Here is a 22,355-nt window from a genome sequence, read left to right as displayed (position 1 = left end):
TAAGATCGGAATTCTCTTCTCCCTCTTATATTTTTTTTTCTCTCTTCTCTCGCACTTGCAGAAAGCCTTTTTTTGTTTTTGTTTTTGTTTTTTTTTGGGTTGAGATCGGTGTTTCCAGCGATGATAGGGCTGAGATCGACGGCTTTTTGCGGTGGTTTCCCTCTCCTACACACCAGCAAAGCCACCATTAGTGGCTGCTGACATCTCTCTCTTCTATCTTCTTCTTCTTCTTTTCCTTGTTTACCTTATGGTGTTTGTGTTTTGGTTTTAGGATGGGTTTTGTGGTGGTTTTGGTGTCTTAGGTGGTAGGTTCCAATGGTAGTGGTGGAGGGTTGTGGGGTGATGCCTGGTGGTGGTGGTGGACTTGGGGTGATGGACAATGGTGCTTGGATTTGGTTTGGTTTTTGATTTTACTAATTTTTTAATGTAAATGAGTTATTATTATTATTATTTTAATGTGGTGTAATTTAAAATAAAAGACGTGATGTATAGCGTATTATAGAATAATGTGCTAAAATTGATAAAGTAAGTTTTGGTATGGTAAAATGGCAATTGGCATAGCACGCTTAGTGCTAGTGCTCCTGCCTGTTGTTTTTCTTTATCGTATAAATAATTATAACTTTAGATATACGTTTTTGCTTAAAATAAATGGATGAGAACGTCCAAGCTTTTGGATTAAGTGCACCATATTAAAATGAAATAATGAAGAAAAAATTAATTCCAAAATTATTTTATATAAAGATATAATTTATTAATTTATTAAACAAAAAATTTAATTGACATAGAAAATATATTGTAAATGTAATTTTTTTCCTGTGCTAGGTTTCAATTTTTTTTTGCTCGAACTGGATTTAGTATATAATTTAAGATACTACATATATATATATATATATATATATATATATATATGTAGTCCATTAGTATATCAATTAAGAGATTAATTTAAATATGATACATTCAAAAAATAATAATTTAGAATATTTCAAATTAAAAAAAAAAAAAACTTAGAAGTATTAATAGTATAATCGTATACTTGAATTTTTTATTTTTTTATTTTTTTTTATGTATGTCTTTAATTTTTTTAAAAGATTTTATGGCATTTTTATTTTTGAATTAACTAAAAAAATATTAAGTGGATATTGTGATAATATACTATGTTATAATTTGAAGGAGTGTGGGTTCTTTTTTTTTTAGAACACAGGCCCAAGTAGAAACAAGGATCCTGAGCCCAATACTTATTGTTTGAAGGGACTGGACTTCGTTCACTGTAGCTAAATTAGGCTGATTTCGAACCAGGTGGTACACAGAGCATGAATCCTACAACACATACATGCTAACATACAAGAAATATATGCATTGAACAACAAGAAACAACAAAGGAACGAAATGATAAAGAAGGAACATAAAATAAAGTGTTAGGGATCCTTAATGTAAAATACTTCGTTACTTTCTTTATTATGTAATACATTACGCTCACTAGGACATGTTACAAGGTTCAAATAAGTTCAAAAATCATAGACTTAGATGGCCCTTCAGGCCTCTAAAACTTGCAAAGTTTGAATCCTTTTGAATCCAAGTGTGTTCTCTAGTGGCTGCTTGAGGATACCGGACGGTATTTCCCTCCCTTTTCTCTCTTTTTGAATTCTTACAGAGTTTTCTCAAGAATTTTTACTCTAATTCCCTGTTGCTGACTGTTTTTCACTGTTCGTTGCTTCCCATTTTATAGTGTTATCATTGGGTTTCTGAGGTACCACTGATTCCCTCCATTTACTCTTCTGGGTACCAGAACTAATGTTGGGCCAGCAACATTGGTGGCTGGTCCCTTTCTCATTTCTCATTATTTTCTTCTTTTGATGTTCTTTCTTCAAAAAGCCTCTTGCTGACTTTCTCGTTCTGGGGGGTCCTAGAAAGTTGGCTTTTTGTTTTTTCCTTCTCCAAGGCTTCTAGATTCCACTTTTTTTATTTCTTATTTTTTATTTTTTTTAGACCCACCTTTTTGGTTGCTTTCCCTTTTGTCATTTTTCCTAGGTGAGTTGATTCCTCTATGCTAGGCTGAAAGATCCCAAGCCACATTCCTTCCTGGTTCTTCTTCTTGGGTTCCCCGAGGTACCAGGCTTTTGCTCATGAGTTGTTGGTTCCTAGGCCCTTTGACCCTTTTTCTGCATCATTGGGTGGCTGATAGAGATATATTTGTTCTTGTTCCTTGTGTTTCTTGGCAACCACCCCCCCCCCCCCCGCGAATTGTCTTAATCCAAACTTGGCTTTGCTATATGTCCTGAGGATCCCAGGCTTTTGTATCCTGGCCAAGTTATTTTCCTGGGCTCCCCAGCGATTTTTCTAACCTTTGCTGGTTGGGCTGGGATTTTTCTTTCTTTTATTTCATGGGGCCTAAAATTTTCCCATTCATGGATTTAAGTCCCTCTTTATGGACCCGTAATGGGTTTGGATTTCTTCCCTTTTTTTTCTTTATTGGAAGCCCAAATGCTTTATTATTATTTTTTTTGCAAAAATGTAAAACTGACCTTCTAACTTTCACATTTTTTCATTTCAGTCCTTTAACTTTCAGTTTTGTCAATTCAGTCCTTTAACTTTCAATTTTTGTCAATTCAGTACTTCGTTAAACTTCAGTTAATTGCTGTTGTTAGACCCACTGAAACGATGCCGTTTGCAATTTTTTTTATTTTTAAATTCGAAATTAAAAGAAAATAAGAAAAATCTGAAAAGGGGGGGGGGGGGAACGACGTCCCCTAAATCAAAACAAAACAAAGAAACCCAAATCCTTAACCCATGTAACTTTGAGAGAGAGAGACTGAGTTGATCATCAGCATCCGGTATCAGAACCTCTTCGACATGATGGTGGATGCGGTGGTTAGTGCATGGCCGTCGCCAGCTACGAGAATATTCTGGTGGTCATGGTTGAGACTAGGTGGCCGAGCTCCAGCGCCAACTCGAGCGAGGTCGAGACTAATTCGGCTTACGTTGAGATGTATCTTAAGAACCTTCTGGAGCATTTGAGATTGGGGAATGGCACATTGCTGAGGAAGGAAGGAGTGGCGGAGGTGTATATATACGAGCTGTTTAACAAGGAAGTGAAGCAAAGGAATGATCGAAATTGTGGGATTCTGTATCTGAATATGACCAAGAAGTACAAGATCGAGTTCTCTGGGTGTGGGTGCAATGGAATTATCAATTACCAAACTGGTTTTTTTTTTCCTTATTTTCTTTTTATTCCGAATTAAAAAAAAAAAAAAACTTGCAAAACGGCGTCGTTTCAGTGGATCTAACGGCAGCAGTTAATTAAAGTTTAACAGAGTATCGAATTGACAAAAATTGAAAATTAAATGACTGACAAAATTGAAAGTTAGAAAACTGAAATGAAAAAATGTGAAAGTTTGAGGGTCAGTTTTGTATTTTTATCTTTTTTTTCCTAGGTTTCAATCATTTGCGTTGTTTTGAGCCTTGGTACAACATTGTGATTTTTTGGACCTCAATAGAAGTTTACATAGTAAAAGTTAGTTTCAATAAAGAAGTTTTAAGTTTGAAATATTATTTTAAAAATTTGGAATCTTGATATTTTAATAAAATCTAGGGGTGGGGGGCAAATGCCCCCAAGATTCTTATATATTGGAAGAACTTGGTAGTACCACATAAATATATAAGGCTGTTATGTTCTTTATCTATATATATGGTTGTTCACCATTAATTGCATAGTTGACTATTATGGGCATCCATGCCCCACATTGTCTTGGAGAACATACGTTCTTCAGAAAAAAAAAATCTATGGACGCAAACTTTGTCACATTTTCATATTTCAAATGGTGATTGAATTACTTTTTACTATATATGTAAATATCGTAATCTAATCAGAAATTGTGAAATATACCAACTCCGGTGAGCTTCCTGTTAAATCGTAAAATTTTCTCAGGCGGCGAGGTGTGACCACACCCATGGGTGCCACATTTTCTCCATTTGGCAATCTGAAAAGCAACTGAACCGAGACAGAAACACATGACTCAAGCCTCAAAAGTCAAAGTACTAATGATGAAAATATGGTACTTGAAGGATGCAACCTACCATTCTTCCGTGCTGAACTTATAATACACTCCAAAAATCAAAGTGATAAGAATTAAGAAAGTCAACCAGAATATGAACCCAACCAAATATGCTTAACCGGGAGGACCAAAAGCTAAAATAGTGTAAGCCAATCACGGAATAGTTGTGAAAATGAGTATGAACTTAATTATGGCCATAAAATTTTTTATAGTGTTATGCACAAAATTTACGCTTTACATTCTTCTAAAATTGTTTTAAAAGGGCCAAAATAGTGGGCACGATACAATTACCTCAGCTTTGATTGAATTAGTGGTCTTATCGGCCAAAAGGGCCAAAATGACTCACGTTCCAACCTAACCAATATAATTATAAAAAAGCATTTTTTTATATATAAAAAATTATTTTATCAGGCTGGTACTGATGTTAGTTTAGTTGATTTTGACTTGGATATTGACTTTGGTCGAGACTTGATTTTCTAGGAAATGATGTAAAACTACCCCCCAAAAAAAAAATCAACTAACAACTCCTCACAGAAATGGGCCTGGGCCTGGATTCAAGTGGTGTCTCCGGGCTCTCTCATTTGAGTGGCTAACAGGTTCGATCCCACTAGGATAATTTAGTCCCCTTCATTTACTGTAACCAAAAAAAAGAAAAAGAAAAAAAAGAAAAGGAATGTATATATACATGGAGTATTTGTTTCGATGGAAAACTTTGTGTAAAGATAGTTTTCCGTGTTTTCCAGTGTTTGGTAGTATAAAAAAAGATAAGTCAAAGAAAAATTATCTTTGATCAACATAAAAAGTATGACTTATTTTTAGAGATTGTTTTCCACTAATTTTTTTTGGAAAACAATTCTATCTCACAGCAAACTAAATAAGGGAAGTTAAGAGATTGTTTTTCAACTCATTTAAAATTACTACCAAACATTGAAAAATGAAATAGTTTTATTGAAAATAATTCTTGGAAAATGACTCATTTTCTAAAAAACATCATTGTTGAAACAAAAAGAGCATTTACATGATCGGTTTTTTTATATTTTATTTTATTATTTTTTTAAGAATGACTTTGTGTAACAAAAAATGTTTTTTTTTTTTTTTTGAGAAGATTTTTGTTGTTTGTGTAACAAAAAATGTTAATACTTATTTGGAAATTGGAACCATACTTTAATTTAAGCCTTAGTTAAAAAATTCCTGAAATATAGGTATAGCTTTGCATAAGAAAGCAAGCAGTAACTTCATGGGCATTGCTTGGTCGTTTCAAGGGGTCCTACTTATACCGTACCTTTTTTTTTAAAAAAAAAAAAAAAAAAACCCAGAATTAATCTTTCATTTAAATTTGAAAATGGATAGAAGAATCAGAATACAAAACTAATTCACGAGAGCAGGAAGAGGGGTTTTACTTATATCATACCAAAATGATGTCTACTTGTTACTTTCTTCGCATATGATAGATAATAAGCAAATGAGCAATGTTATATATTAGAGGCACAATTTTTTTTACAACTTGTTAAAGTGATAAATTGTGATTAAAATAAAATTATTTTTATTTTGTATATTAATCACAATAGAATATGTCAGTTGTTGTGAAAAAAAATATAAATTTTTCTATACCCTTAGTTACTTGAACAAAAATCAAGGGATTTATTTATTTTCATCTTCTATATAGTATTTATAAATTATGATTTTATTAAACCTTATGTTGCTTAGAAAATAAACTTTTCTGCTTGGACATACAGTAAATTTAGGAAGAAAGTTTCATATCTGTTTTCAACTTAATTATTTGGATCTTATTAAAAAAAAAAAAAACTTAATTATTAGGAAAGGTGCATGATTAATATATATGTCCCTCTAATTAACATGCGGCATTTGCACATTTGTTGTTAATTTCGGATCTTAGAAAATATTAGTAAAAAAATAAAAGAGAAAATTAACATAGGGATTTATGTGATGTCTACATCCACCGCGAGAGCACGTAGCAAAATTTTTGACTATATGAGAAAATAAAGGAAATACAATGAATTTATAATATCTTCAAATAGAAATCTGGAAAATTATTGTGTACTGTACCATAAATGCGTACTTCATTCTTTCATATGAATAGTGGGTCCCACTAATTAAATTTATGGTGGGACCCATCATTCATTTAAGAGGGGGGAGTACATATTTATGGTACTCCGGGAGTACCTAATAATTTTCCGAAATCCTAACCCAATATATTAAAAATTACCCAATATACCTTTCCATACACCCTTCCAACCTATAATTCGACATAAGTAAACATAAAATAAATTAGCTGAAAATAACAAATTTCGTTAGCTTTTATCGAAGGGATAACACTTTTAGAAAACTTCAATTAAATAGTTTTTTATTTATTTATTTTTTTTTAATTTTTTTATGGGACAATTAAATAGTTAATATAACATATAAGGACACCATTTAACTTAAAAGCTTAAGCTTTTAAATTTTTGGAAATTGTATGATATAAGACTAGTTATACATGGGTTTCTTTAGCATCATCTCTGTTTGAAATTCTTATATATACTATCGATTTTTATTAAAAAATAATAATATTTAATTTAAATTATAAATGCATTGATTTAAATTTTTTTTTTTTTTTGAGCAGGTAATTTTAAAATGATGTGATTACGGGCAAGTACTAAAATTTGGCGGAAAAGTTAGCAAAATCAATGCTGCATATAGTTGCTCTCTCACTTTCACATTGCTTTTCATTTATAGCTTTCTCATTTTATCGCAACAGATGCGTGTGTTCAGTCTTCAACGCATAGCAAATAGCAATGATGGACTTGTTGGACCGAGTGTGAACCACCTGCAGAGAAGGAGAGAGGGAGAGTCAGATTGGACGGCGGCTTGAGCTCGAGATAACTTCGGAATTAATGCATGCGAATTGAACGTGTACGCCCACCGGATCAGGATACCATGTATATATAAGGTCCACTATAATACCGCTCTCAAGTCAAGTAGCATGTTCTAGAAAAAAAATCTAGTGACAAGGATTTCATGCTATTGATCTGTTTGGATATCGCTTATTTAGGTAAAAATTGAAAATTATAAAAAAATTACTGTTTACTCTGCGATTACTGTTCATGTTACTGATCTGTTTGGATACCGTTTATTTTGCTGAAAACTGAAAACTAAAAAAAAAAATTAAAAGTTACTGTTCACTCTGCGATTATTGTTCATCTGCTTCGGTGCATTGTTCATGGGATTTGGTGCATTGTTCATATCCCATGAACAATGCACCAAGCGCTGGTCAAAAAAAAAAAAAAGAAGCTGAAAACGCAAAAAAGGCTAGACAGAGGGAGTATCCAAACGCTCACTACATCTAAAGCGTGAAAATCTAGGATGCATAGACACTACATTTGTGGTGTCGTATGTAACGGTGTTCTATTTACTGTATTATTTTATAATTTTTCAAAAATGCTTATGTTGCTGCATTATACCTGTGTCCATTTTAGTTGAAAATACTGAAAATGTTTTCTAAAAAAAAAAAAACATTTTATGCTAAAACCAAAAAGAGTTTGGGTATTTTGAAAATGTTTTGGAGGTTGAAGGAGCTATCTTGGTAATTTTAGAGTTTACAGATTATTTTGGTTAGGCTCTAAGGTTGTGTTTGTGATTAGAGTTTAAAGTCAGCTTATTTTACTATTTAACTTATTTTTGTTATTATTCAATTTATTTTTGTCACTATTTATGGATCCCACTACACTTTTTGGTAATATTCATGAGTCTCATTATACTATTTCAGTTAGTTTTTGCTTTTATCTACAGTAATTTTAACAAAAAATTTTCAATTTTAGCTAAATAAACTATTCCTAAATGAATCCTAAGTATATTTTGGCCATTTTAAACGTATCAATGGGGGTTATTTTAATCATTTTAGAAGAGTTTGGTTATTGAAGGGATTTGAAACCTTTTGTTTGAAGAGCGAAGATATTTTATGCATTTTTTTGGGGAAAACATTTTGCACATCTCAAAATTGCATTTTCATGATCAATTAAAAATATATTCAGTTTGACCAGAATTTTGTGCCATGTCAAACTTTTGAAAATACCTTAAATGTTTTTGAGAAAGCATTTTGCATATTATGACATATGCATGACTATACATTATTGTCGTAATCCATGCTCACTTCAAAAAGAAACGAGATTTTTTCTGTTTACCAAAAAAAAAAAAAAAGAGCTTTTTTCTCACTAGAACTTCTAGCTACTTTCCTAATTGCTGTAACAGGTTGAGTTTTATAGCTGAATGGACTTCGTTGTATTGAGCAAAAGAAATAAAGAGTTGTATGGAAGCACAAAAAGGCATGGAGGAAATTAGAGAGGAGAGAAGTCTTAATTATCCGATTAGGAGAGCTGGAACTGTTCGGAAGAGAACAAAAACAAACATATCGAAGTGCAAGTGTAATGTCATGATCAGTTGCAACAATCATCAAAGGTATGTGTACATATGTTGTGTTGCCTTAATTATTCTTTCATTTTCTTGTAAGTGTCTGTCTTAAAATAGGTTTATTCTTTTGGGTTATTTTCCATAATTATTCTTTTGGACAAAATTTAGTTATAAAATTGGTTGTAATCTAAGATTACAATCTTACCCAATATCATTAACATTATTACATATTTCGAAAATCTAATCGTTGGATTGAATGTTCTAGCTTTACGTTCTTAATATATACACATGTCATATTTTGAGAATTTAATACACACGACAAATTTTGTGTCAATCGGATATTATTTACTACATAATTTATAAGATTATATTTTATACAGAATTTTTAATTATAAAAATTTGCAATTTAAACAATTTATTGATGACATAGTTATTGATCTTTAATTTTCTAGAAATTTTATAAGCATAGAGGATATAAGAAGAAAATGTAATTCAATGGAGGATTTGTCAAAATTCGTCCACAATAAAAAGATATCGAGTAAAATTGTAGTTAGCTACAACTAATTTTATAAATAAATTTTGTCATAATTAATTCTTTTTATAACTTCATTTCTTTAAGTATAATTGTACATTAATCAACTTTATTTAAGTTTGACTGAAATAGGTTTATTCTTTTAGTTCATTTGTTTGTAATTTTACTTAAACAAAAATTAATAAATTAATAAGTGAGGTTGCATTGAGGGTCTTTGGTGGCCATGTTATAGAATTTATCGTGCGTGGGGCAATCATTTTTCTTTTAATTTTTTTAAAACTTATTTGCTTAGAGTGTAGTGTTTTAGAAATTTATTTTTTCGCTTAAAATATTTTTTCTGCCCTTAAAAGCTTTCATGAATTCCGTCTCTCATTCTTATTTGTTTTTTAATTCAATAGTTGAGGAGAGTAAATTTGAATCCAATATTTCTCTATTTGAAAACATTGGGATGTGTTAGTTAAATTACAAAACTCTTGATTTCATCCCTAAATTTTAAAAAGTTCATTTTTTGTTTCTAAACTTTTAAAGGGTTATTTCTAACAATTTAAGGGTAAAAAAATGGGAAAGAAAAGGAATATATATTTTTTGGTGCTTGTAAGGACTCAATTTGTAACAATCCCAAACTCGTATTGGGTTCGATCGCTAAAGACCCAAACAATAAATTTGTAGAGCGTGGATATAAAAGAACTAGATTAAATTCAAAAGAAAAACGATTAAACGTAACGTTTCTAGATGGATTAACACAAATATTACGATCAATTTCTCCTTGAAACAAGCTAAGTTCTTTATTTCATAAGATTTTCTTCTAGGCACTACTCGTTTAGAAGTTCCAATCATTTCTCTTAATGTATGCTTCCATGTTATATACTGCCCTCTTGGTGTCATCTTCACCACACACGTGTAGGTCGGATTCGGGGGATCCCTTCCTATCCCATCCAACACTTTCTGGAACTTTCAACCAACAGCTGTAAGGCTGCTTCATCACTGTTTAGGCATCACCTCCACATTAATGCGGCCAGAGAGTTGGTTGAGAGGCAATTAATACGGAAGCAGTAGTTGTTAAAGATATTTGTTTATCTTTTCTTTCTTACCCTTGGTCCCATGTCCCACCTTTAGTGGTAATGTAGCTTCGAAGTGTGTTTGTAACAATATGGCCTCCAAGTCGTCCTCAGACGCATATTGCCGAGAAGGATTTTGTTCTCGGACGCATATTGGACCCATTTCATGTGATATCTACTCCTCTTTTCATTTGGCTCTCCTTATAATCTTATATGGGCCTCCTCGGATGGTTTAACGTCCTCGGATGGGCCACAGGCCCAGTTAACACGGTTTTAATATTTATTGATTAATTGGCCCCCACAGTGCTAAATAAGGAATATTTTTCTTAACGTTTGAGGACAAAAAGGGTAACATTTTCATTTTTTCAATGGTTTATGTTACTATATTATCTGTCCAAATGGGTGATTTAGGCATATGCATCCCTATGTCAACACCAATCTCTTAATTAAAAAAAAAAAAATTCATTTTTCATTCCTATTCTTTTTAATTAAAGAATAATTTCTAACAGTTGTAAGAGAAAAAATTTGGGCAAAAAAAAATATTTTAAGGAATATTTTTCTTAAATTTTGAGGGCAAAAAGCGTAACATTTTCTTTTTCAATGGTTTATGTTAATATATTATGATTATTATCTGTCCAAATGGGTCATTTAGGCTTCATTTTCCCCCTCTCCTCTACTGGTTGAGGCATTCCATACATTTTTGTGCTACAACTCAACATAATTGCGAACCTTTATTCTTTTTTGGTGAGCTTTGATTGTTTTATATCCAAGAGTGTGCACGCACTCTCTTTATGTGATTTTTTTTAAAGTGTAAATCCCGTAAAAAGATTAAATTCTATAAGGATTTGGTGTAAACATTTTGGTTCACATCATCAAAAAATGACACGTCAAAGTATCATATTGCTAAAATATAAATACATTTGATCGCATATGATAACATATCAATAAATATTATATTTCATGTTTTAAGTAAAATGATGATGTGGTGTTATTAGGTATGACAAGATGTATTGAATTTTAAATAATAAACTGATGCGACAATCTTTTATTGGATAATGTAAAATATAGATTTTATACCCATATTTACCGAATTCGGACTCTCTTAAAAAATTTGGAGATATAATATATGTTAGAAGTGAGGACATTCTTAGAAATTGTGGATACTTTATGTTGGAAACTATGGAGAATATGTGAAGTAATAGTTTAAAATAAATCTCAAGCTTCAGTTCATCTAATCTATGTATTTATTTATGTTTAATTAATTGTGCAAAGGGAGTATGAAGTCAGTTCCTCCACACCTTTGCATGCGGTTTTTGGCTTTCTTATCATGCTCTTACTTGCCCTGGTTGGAATACACTTTCAAGGCTTGAACATGTCTCCACTCTCAAAACATTATGCAACAATGGTGCTCTTTATCATAGCAGTAGTCATTTACAGCATTGCATTTGCTGGGATAAAACTAGGATCTCACAACACAAGCTACCTCCCAATATTCAACTTCATTTGTCTCACTTCTGGAACTCTTGCATGTGAGCTGCTTGTGTCCATCCTCATCGCTCCCTTCTGGTTGCTCATTGTTAATTTATGTGCAATCCTTTTAGAGGTTTTGCGTCGCTGGTACAAACAAATTCTTGAGTCAGGTGCCTTGTTACAAAAGATTTATCAATCAGCTTTCAAAGCATTCACAGGGTTTATTTTGACTCAATGTGGCACAAGGAAAGAAGAAGACGATGACTTTCAGAATGTAGATATCGTGTAATGGGCGAATACAAATCCTCTGTTCTATATATTTTGTGTTCTACTTTATATTTCACTAATTACAATTTGTTATATCTTTATTTTTTTTCTATTTTAAACTTTGTCTATTTTTTAAGGAAATTTAAATAAATACATGGCAAGTTGTGATTCGTGGAATATAAAGTAGAATACAAAAAATAGTACAACGGATCTGTGTTCGTTATGGGCTCATTTGAGTTCCTATTGTGTTTCTTTGTACATTCAATTTATGCTATTAATGATAACATATAATTAATGCAACATTGCTTTATATAGAATAATTATTGATATTATTTTTATTTACACCAATCACAAACTATGACCTTAAAAATTATTAAAAATATGGTGAAAATTTAGTGTAGACTCAGGGGGGGCTCCATGTGTATCTTAAGATGGTAAGTTGTGATTAGTGGGATATAAAGTAGAACACAAAAAATGGTATAACGGATTTGTATTTGTTATGGGCCCATTTGAGTTCCTATTGTGTTTCTTTGTTCATTCAATTTATGCTATTAATGATAACTTATAATTAATGCAACATTACTTTATATAAAGTCATTATTGATATCATTTTTATTTACACCAATCAAAAACTATGACCTTAAAAATTATTAAAAATATGGTGAAATTTTAGTGTAGACTTAGGGGCGGCTCCATTTGTATCTCAAGATGATCATAAGATCACCTTGACTTCCCAGAAAAAAAAAAAATGTATATATATACTTGCAAAACACACACACACACATTAAAGTAACCTATTGTAACCACCTTAATAAAAACATTAACCACCTTGACTTGAGAATTATAAGAATTTCGGTTCAATAAAAATAAAAGTAATACTATATTCATAATATTTTTACAATAATTTCACAAAATTTTTTTGCTTCTCTTTTGTTGTTTCTTTCTTTTATTTTCTTTAAATGTTTGATTTGGCTTGTGTTTTGTGGGTGAGGGTTAAACTCAAATGGGTTTTGTTTTCTAGGTTTGAGATTCTATTTTTATGAATTTTGTTTTGTTGGTGGGGTTAAATTCAACTGGATTTTATTTTATTTGAAACTAGAAGTCCACCAAAACAGCAAAACAGTAAACACCAAAAAAAAAAAAATGAAGAAGAAGACCTTAGACCACCAGTGTGTGGGTTCGTGCAAGAGAGATAAGGAAATAAAAAGAAAAAGAAGAAAGAAGAAGACAATCAGTGGGCGTTTCGTGCAAGAGCCGAAAAAAAAAAAGTCATTTAGAAGAGAAGAAGAAGTTGTCTGTTCACGTCAGTGGGTCCCATGAGTTTTGATATATTTACAATTGGTAGAATTTTTTTTTTTTTTTTTTTAAATTTGGTACCGTTGAAAAAAGAAGAAGTTTCTCATGTACTTTTAATTTGTAATTTTATAATTAAAATATGTCACATCATATAAATAAAATGTCAAGTTATTCTCTGATAGAAACATAAATAACACTATCAAGGTTAGTTAGTAAAAAGATTTATATTGGTCATTTTACAAATTTGAAGGACTAATTACGTACGTTTCAAATTTGAAGGACCAATTGTATACACAGGGTAAACTTGAGAGAATAATATTGTAGTTTTGCCAAACAAAAAAAAAAAAAAAAACGTCATTTTTTTGGTTTATCGGTGCGTCACCTCCAACTGTCTATGTTTTCGAGCTCTCTTTAAATAGCAATTATCGGAATGAAGAAGCCTAAGCATACAGCAAGTGCATGCAGCAAAAGAAATATAGAAAGTGGTATGATGGAAATTAGAGAGGAGAGAAGTCTTGGCTCAATCTCACTAACATTACGGAAGAGAACCAAAACAAACATATCAATTAAGTGCAAGTGTGATGTCCATCTTAATTATCATCAAAGGTATGAAAGGTGTGGTCTTTAATTTGTTCATTTTCTTAAGTGTCCGTATTCGAATGGGTTTCTTCTTTTATTTACATTTTTTTGAAATCTCTCTCTAGTCTCTACAACCCTAGTGAGGTTCCAGGAAGAGCTTTGGCTAACCATCTTGAGTGAAGTTCCATATGGAGAGTTTGAGATTGCTTTTTCTAAGCTACTACCATGGAGAGCTTTTGGTTGGTGGCCATCTTGATTGAGGTATACCATGGATAGCTTTTGGTGGCTATCTTGAGTGAGGTCCCATGGAGAACATTTGGTGGTCATCTGAGATTCTGAGTAAGCCGGCTGGGTTTGGCATGCATTTTACGTACCATTTCATATGCCCATTGCTTTTGCTTAAAAGGTAAAACCTATTACACACCTGTCGACAGGTGTGTACTGGTTCACAAGTGCGTAGCAAACACCGCTCATTTAAATGGGCCATCTAAGCAAGCATCGATCCAAACGTTAACACCAATCTCCAGTAGCTTGATAGTTGGCCACCAATAATTCTATGACTACACTTGTTACCGAATTATTTTTCATAACTATTTTATGTAGTAAATTGAGATTGATCCTTTGTCATCTTTACTTCTCATTTTTTCTCTATCACCTACTATATTGGGCCAAAAATATATATGGCTAGATTTTTCTTTTGTCACCCTTTGGTCCCATGTCACACTTTATTTTCTTTATTTTCTCTAGGAGTTTCTGTACAACAACTCAATTTTATGTTACGGTCCTACAGACATAAAATATTTTACAATATATTTTATAACAATTGAGTTAATAAATTTTTATAAATTTTTTTTGAATCCATTACTAAGATTATTTTTTTATTTATCATTAATAATTTACCATGTGAAAGTATATCGGGTTTCATATCCATGAGTCAATCATAGTATGCGAGCCACACGCACTAATGCGATTCATATCCTGTGAGAGGGTAGGTACATGTATTAGCCGAAACAGCTGAAATATGATATACCTTTTCATTGACCACGAACACGTGTGAAATCTGCTGGTATAAACTTTCTCCAACATTAAGTTACATTATTAACTAGTGGGGCCAGAGGAAGACCCGCACTTCAGCGGTTCAGCCTGACAAATCTTTCGTTATTTAATTACTGCGACCTTGTCGTTGACGAAGAAGAAGTTGGTCAGAGTCAGAAGCTGAGGAGTCCCCTTTTGGGTTGTGTTTGTTAGACGAGATAGCTAGGAAAGGGTGGCCAATTTTTTGTCAATCATACACAGGAAAAGGTGGCCAATTGTTTGTCAATCATACACATGTTTGGACGTAGAACATCTATGGGGGCGGAGTTTAGACCATATTAACAAACATGAGAAATTTCGTCCCACACTAAAAAGAAGAAATTTTCATATATACCGGTCTTATATATGTATCTCTGTTACCAACATGTGGGTCTTGTATTTTGCTGTCGGATTTTTAGATTTTCTTTTGCTGAATAAACACATATTAGAGTCACTCTATAACTATAAAGGTCAAGCAGTTCATCTAATTTATATGTTTATTTATGTTTAGTTGTGCAAGTGAAGATGAAGCCAGTTCCTCCACACCATTCCATGCGGTTTTTGGCTTTCTCATCATGCTCTTACTTACCTTGGTTGGAGTACACTTTCAAGGCTTGAGCATGTCTCCACTCACAACACATTACGCAACAATGGTGCTCTTTATCATAGCCGTATTCATCTACAGCATTGCATTTGCTGGGATAAAAGTAGGACCTCACAACACAAGCTACCTCCCAATATTCAACTTCATTTGTCTCACTTCTGGAATTATTGCATGTGAACTGCTTGTGTATATCCTCATCCCTACCTTCTGGTTGCTCATCATTAATTTATGTGCAACCCTGGTAGAGGTTCTGCGTCGTTGGTACAAACAAATTTCTGCGCGCCTTATTGATGATCTGGTGCTCGATACATCAAGTCATTTGTTACAAAAGATTCATCAATCAGCTTCAAAAGCATTTGCAGGGTTTACTTTGACTCATTGCAGCACAGAGAAAGAAGAGGACAATGGCTTTCAGAATGCAGAAATCGTGTAATGGGCCCATTTGAGTTCCTATTTATTGTTGTGCTTCTTTGTTCATTCAAATTATGCTAATAATGCAATAAATTTCACAACTTATTAAGATGTCAACTTGTAGTTCCTTTATAATAAGTATAGTAAAAAAGAAAAAGAATATATATATATATATATATAGCGGGCATGAATTATAATATGGAACCAGAATTTCAGTTCAAGGGGCAAAATTAAAAAATAATATATCAGTTCAGGAGGACAAAATTAAAAGACAATATAAAAAAAATAGCTTAAAGAAAATCAAGCAATATTAATAATAAATAAATAAACAATTGTAAACAACTATAATTTATAATTGTTATAACATTTTGTTTTGTCCTAATATTACTTATTATTATTATTATTATATTATATTGTGTATAATATTATTATAATATTATTACGAGGCCCATTGATTGAGTTGTTGTGGCTGGTTTGAAAGGAAAAAAAAATTGGGAATGGGGGAAACTATAAAAGGGTAGTGTGAATAATGTGATGTTATTGGTGTGGTGAAATCATATCTGACAGTGACATTGTTGTTTATCTAAAAAAACATTTTATAAGGAGCCAAGGGGGCACTTGCCCTATCTTCCCCACTTAGCTCCGCCCCTAATAATATGAATGGGAGAAGAGGAAAGAAGTTTCTTATATATAGTGGATCTATAGTCAGATTTTGCTAGCTTGTACTGGTCCTGAATTCCTAATGCTTTGGATTAATGAAAAACAAAGGAAGTTTGTTTAGTATCTTTAGTTCACCTTCACGTGAATGTTAAATTTAAAAAATCAATCCAACGGTGGGTGCATATTCCAAATTGCTAAGTTTGTTCAAATTGTGGGTGTAAATTATAAGTTCTTTAGTTTGAGGTGCTAAACGCAAATACCCCTAAAAAATATACACCTGATTTTCTCTTAACGATTAAGTTGACCTAAAGTCTAAAGAGACCTTAAAAAATATAAATATTCAACTAATCCACACCTGTACCCCTTCTAAAAGAGAAGTAACTTTTGGTTAATAAATTATTAAATTCAATGGTGCCTATGTATTGAAAGCTTTAACCACTTCAAAAAGTGTTGCCAACTTGTACATGAACAAAATCAAGAAGCCCTTGAATTTTGATAAATGTCTAAATTGATCATTATTTTACTATTTTGTTAACATGATTGAATGGAAAATGTATCGTGATAAGCAACTTTATTTAATTTAATAATATATTCATTTAAAAGTAAAATTCATTAAAAAAATTTAAAAAAATATTTGAATTTTAATAGAAAGTAACAAAAACATCAATTTAGAAATTTATCAAAGTACAGTCTTGTTATTCCAAATTAAAGAACAGGGGGTCAATTTAATTTCGAACCATAGTTTTTTTTTTTTTCCTTCTCATTTTTGGGTATCTTATTTGGTGCTAGAGGAGATATGACAACATAACGTTGTTTACATACGAAAATTTAGGATAACCTCTTACTTTAGAGTCAAGAGAAATAATTGTGAAATTTAGTATATAAAATTAATTATAAGATCCTATAAAAAAAAGAATTAAGAATAAGAGATTTTCATGATTAAAAAAATCGAGTTATATTTTGTCAGATGATTAAGTTAAAACGTATTAAAAAATAGTTATTCTGTTTTTCTTTTCGTTAACACAAAATAGATACTACTTTTAATTTTAATGTATTAATTTACTCATTCACTCTCATTCTTAAACAGTATATTTTATTTTATGTTCATAATTTGGCATCCTAAACATAAAATCTTGGCTCTGTCCTTACTTGTGATTAGTGTAACAACTTATATACAGGACAATTATTAACATCTCTTTTTACATGAAAAGAGCTTTGACATGTCATGTATATAAATGATTAATCAGTTTATTCGAACGTTCATGACTTCTCTTTTTCAAAGACTTTTGATAATTAAGGGTGCCCCCATTATGGAAGCAACTACTACTCCCATTTACATGACAAATATGGATTATTTGTGATAAACGTTTGTTTGATTTTTTTCTTCTTTCCTTTTTGAGAGAGTTTCCTTTTTTCTTCTTTCCTTTTTAATTTGTCTGAATGATGAATTGTCAGCTGATCGTTTGACAATTTGACTGTCCTCAAATTTTTCTACCGACACTCCCACTTTACAAAAAAAAATTTCTTTTACTTTCTCTCCTTAACCATTTGGGAACAACATATTTAGTTGAAACTGAAATTTTTTTGTTAAAAGTACTATAAATAAAGCTAAAAGCTAGTTAAAGTAGTACAGTGAGATTTATAAATAGTATAAAAAAGTGTAATGGAACCCATTAATAGCAGCAAAAATAAGCTAAATAGTAAAAAAAAAAAACTGCATTTTTAGCCCATGCCAAACGCAACCTTAATAAGATCCCTATCTTTTTCTTGTTGAGTTTTTCTCTGTTATTGTACAATTAAGCCTTCATCTATGGTGACTTTAGAGATGTTAGCAGCAAAGCGAGCAGTTCAGTTCATCCATGAAACTGGTTTTCATCACTCATCCTTCGAAGGAGACTTTGAGATAGTTATTTACTCTCTTCGGCATGGAAATATGTCATTTTCTTCTGTGGGTCACCTTATCAAAGGCACTATATTTTTGCCAGCTCTTTATAGAGTTTCTCTAAGGCGGTAGCACATACTTTAGCTCAAAGTGTAAGACTTTCTTTTTTGCTTTCAGTTTGGATGGAATATGTTCTACCAGATATTGTCTCTTTTGTTATGAATGATTTATCAGTCCATAAATAAAATTTCTTGATGTTAGCCCAATCATAAATTAAACTATGATTTGTATCAAGTCTTTAGCCCATCTTTATAAATTAGTTGTTACGGTTGAGACCAAGGTTTTTAGACTCGGACCGTTCATTGAATTGTAAAAAGGAGAGGTTTAAGGTTTTTGAGGTCGAACCGGGGTCGAATCGTGATGACGTCATAATTAATTTACTAATTAATTAAAGCCTAAATATAGATATTAAATTTATAAAACTAGCAAAATTGACAATATATCTATATATGTGAGAGAAATTTAATGATTTTCAAGCATATATTTAATAATTAAATAAGAAAGTTAAGAAAATAAAATAATAACCCTGAAAACATTAAAATTTATGATTAATTTTTGAAGTAAAGTTGAATATTTTTGAAAGATTTTAATTATAATTTTTTTTTATTCCTTGTAAGAGATGGATAATTTAATTAAGTAAAATAAAATTGTGTTAAGTTGTTGTTGTTGTTGTTTTTTATTTTTTATTTTTTATTTATTTATTTATTTATTTTTTATTTTTTATAAAATTGCTAAGAGGTTGGACTGCACGGTTCTCACCGGTTCGTGCGGTCCAACCCCGGTTTTAACGGTTCATAGAATTAACAAAAAATCCGGTTCTTTATCCTTAAAAAATCGATTTTCATCCCGGTTTCCGATTTTCACGGTCCGACCTCCCAGTCCGGTTCGGTTCTGAAAACTATGGTTGAGATCCATACCTCGGGGTAGTAAGCTTTTTTGGCTCACACACATTCATTTGTAAAAAAGGTGCAAAAATAGGTACCATTTTGAATTAGAATGATAATAAAAAATAAAAATAAAAATAAAAAAAGAGCCAAGCATTACACGGGATACGTAATTAACAAAATATACAAATAAAAATGTATGATTTTGAATTATAATAATAATAAACTAATTACCCCTTGATATGTTACTTGGAGTCTTAAAGAAAACCACCATGGTGAAAAAAGATTAAAAGCATATTAATATTTAGGCGAAAACACCATTTTGGTATCTACATTTTAGGGTCACGGTTAATTTGGTTCCTACATTTTAGTAGCAGTTAATTTGGTCCATCTTATTTTCAATTTACAATCAATTTGATTCCTACTGTTAACTCACTAACGGAAAATGCCTACATGGCAAATGATGTGCATAGTAGTTGGCACAATTAAAGCTTGTTAGGACATATGTAGAACATGTTAAGAACATATATCATATGAAATTGGTTAATCATTTGACAAAATGCACTTTACTTATAGTTGGGTAGATTTAAGATGTGTTTAATACTTCAAGGAACAAGAGTTCAAGTCCAAGTATTGAAGCCATGCAAATCTGTCTAAGAATCAAGTGAAGAAGTGTTGTTCATTAAATCTCGACAGATATCTCGACAGATGTATCTATTGAGGTTTAATTATTCGAAACTTGACAGATAGCTTGACAGTTGTATCTATTGAGAACTACCAAATTCAAATTTCCAAATTTGTTTTTCATGCATATCCAAGTTATGTGTTTCGGTTGTTTTTTTTTCTTCATAAAACTAAACATATATAAGGATTATTTTAAGGGCCATCTCACTTGATGTAAAGGTTTTATTGATGCATATTGTGACCGGACAATTTGCCCTAGTTCATCTTTCACTTGAAGAAGTTGCTGTGTTTGTACGCCGTAGGATTTTGTAACTAAGAAGTTTCTTGATCTTCATCGTGTGGATGAACTGAAGGACTTTGCAACCAACATGTTCCTCAAGTTGGTGTGTTAGTCACGTACTGGGATCCGTGCATCGATTGGTTAGTCTCGCACTTGGAGCCGTGCATTGAAAGGAGAGATTGTCACTACATTACAAGTCCAATTGTTAGTGACTGGGTTTTTCTTTCAGGGTTGTTGGAGTGGATCTATGCCTAATCAATCTATTATGTCAACAACACAAAACCCAAATTTGGGTTGTACTTGAAGAGGGAGAGAGAGTCCTTAATGGATGGTGATGACATGGCAATGGTTCACAAAAGGCATAACCATGTCTGGTGGATGGCAATGACTTTCTTCAACCCTTGAATCAGTTTGGGCAAACTGGTATAACCCTTGATGGTTTTATCGGCAAATGGAGGAGGGAGATAACGGTCGATTTGGGTTGGGATTCCTGCTTACGATTACGCGATGGAGAACATTGCCAAGGGTGGGTTATTGGAGTGGGTAGTAAAGTTCTGATTTGCAATATTTCCTTTTGTTTTCTATTTGGTTCTTGAGAAAAACAAGAAGGAAAATGTAGTGGGAAAAACAAAAATTCACCTTTTACTTCTTACTGGCTTTATATTATAGTTTCATTTCATTTTGTTCTTATTTTCGTTTTGCCTGAGTTTTACTGCACTGAAGCTCTTGTGTTTGTTGAAATGTCTCTATGATATTTCTTATATATTCTTTTTCAGTTTGGTTGCTAAGAAAATGAAAGTGTATTCAAAAAATAATTAAGACTTCTCTGTGATGGTTTTAGTTTGTTGATATTACTTTTGGTTGTTGGTAAAGCAAAGGAACCGAAAAGGATGTGTGTTGTTGTGATTATGAATGGGTGAACAATTATGTATGGAAGAAAATTTTGACAATGTTCAATGTATTTGTGAATTTGTGTATATGAGTGTAAAGGGATCATGATGTGAGAATGAGTATTGTTGGGTTTGATGGAACTTTTTGGGGTGTAATTTTGGTGAGAGGGGAATTAAAAAAGAAAAAGAAAAAGGTTTTGCTGTGTTTGTTTGTCTAGAAACTACAAGAACGACAAAGAAAAGAAAAGAAAAAAAATTTTAAGTTTTTTTTACTTTAAAATTTGAGAAATTAATTTTTTTCTTTTTTTTTTTAATTTTGATGTTGACATGGCATTTTTTTTTTTGTTGATAGGGGCATTATTTTTTTAATTTCAATTAAAATTATTTATTATTTTATAAGTCACGTCAGTTTTAATTGTGCCAATTGTGCACATCATTTGCCATGTAGGCATTTTTCGTTAGTAAGTTAATTGTAAGGACTAAATTGATTGCAAATTAAAAATAACAGGGATCAATTTAACTATCACTAATATATAGAGACTAAATTAACCGTGATCCCAAAATATAAAAATTAAAATGATGTTTTTGCCTAATATTTAATAGCAAAACCGTAGCCTGTGCTAACCAAGGAAAAAATTGTAAGTCACATGTTTGACGCACCATGTACACGTCTTACAACATCTTTATTTTTAATTTTTCGAGAAGTCTTACAACATCTTTATATATGATTCAATTAATACTCAGCAAACCAAGAACTGGACTCTTTATTGTTCTTTCTTTTTTAGAAGAAACTCTGTATTGTTCTTGTTGTGGTAAATTCAACCAAACACGAACAACATTTTTTCAATTTAAGAAATCAACTCATCAATAAGGTTTACTTATATGTATTATTTTACAAATATTTTATATATAAACACGGTCATCTTTTATTTATTTGATCTAACACAAGGAAAAGTAAAAAATATTTGTGGGGTCAACAATCGGTTTCATCATATATGAGAACTACTTACTTTTACAAAAAGGAATCATTTGCAAGTATTCAATCAGTAGAGTGCAATTAGAGAAAATCCAATAATTAAATTTTAGATTTTCAATTTTACGCTATGTGTCCTATCTAATTTTAAATTTTTTGTGCTAAGTAAATTATTGAGTGTAAAAATCAAAGAGTCAAAATCCAATTAAATTCTAAATTAGAGTCTAATTTTGCGCCAATTTAATTTTTTTAATTTTTGTGGCAAGTGAATTATTGAGTGCAAAAATCAAAG

Source organism: Quercus lobata, chromosome 1 (genome assembly GCF_001633185.2).
Source record: "Quercus lobata isolate SW786 chromosome 1, ValleyOak3.0 Primary Assembly, whole genome shotgun sequence".
Classification (NCBI taxonomy): Eukaryota; Viridiplantae; Streptophyta; class Magnoliopsida; order Fagales; family Fagaceae; genus Quercus; species Quercus lobata.
Note: the sequence above shows the minus strand (reverse complement) of the source record.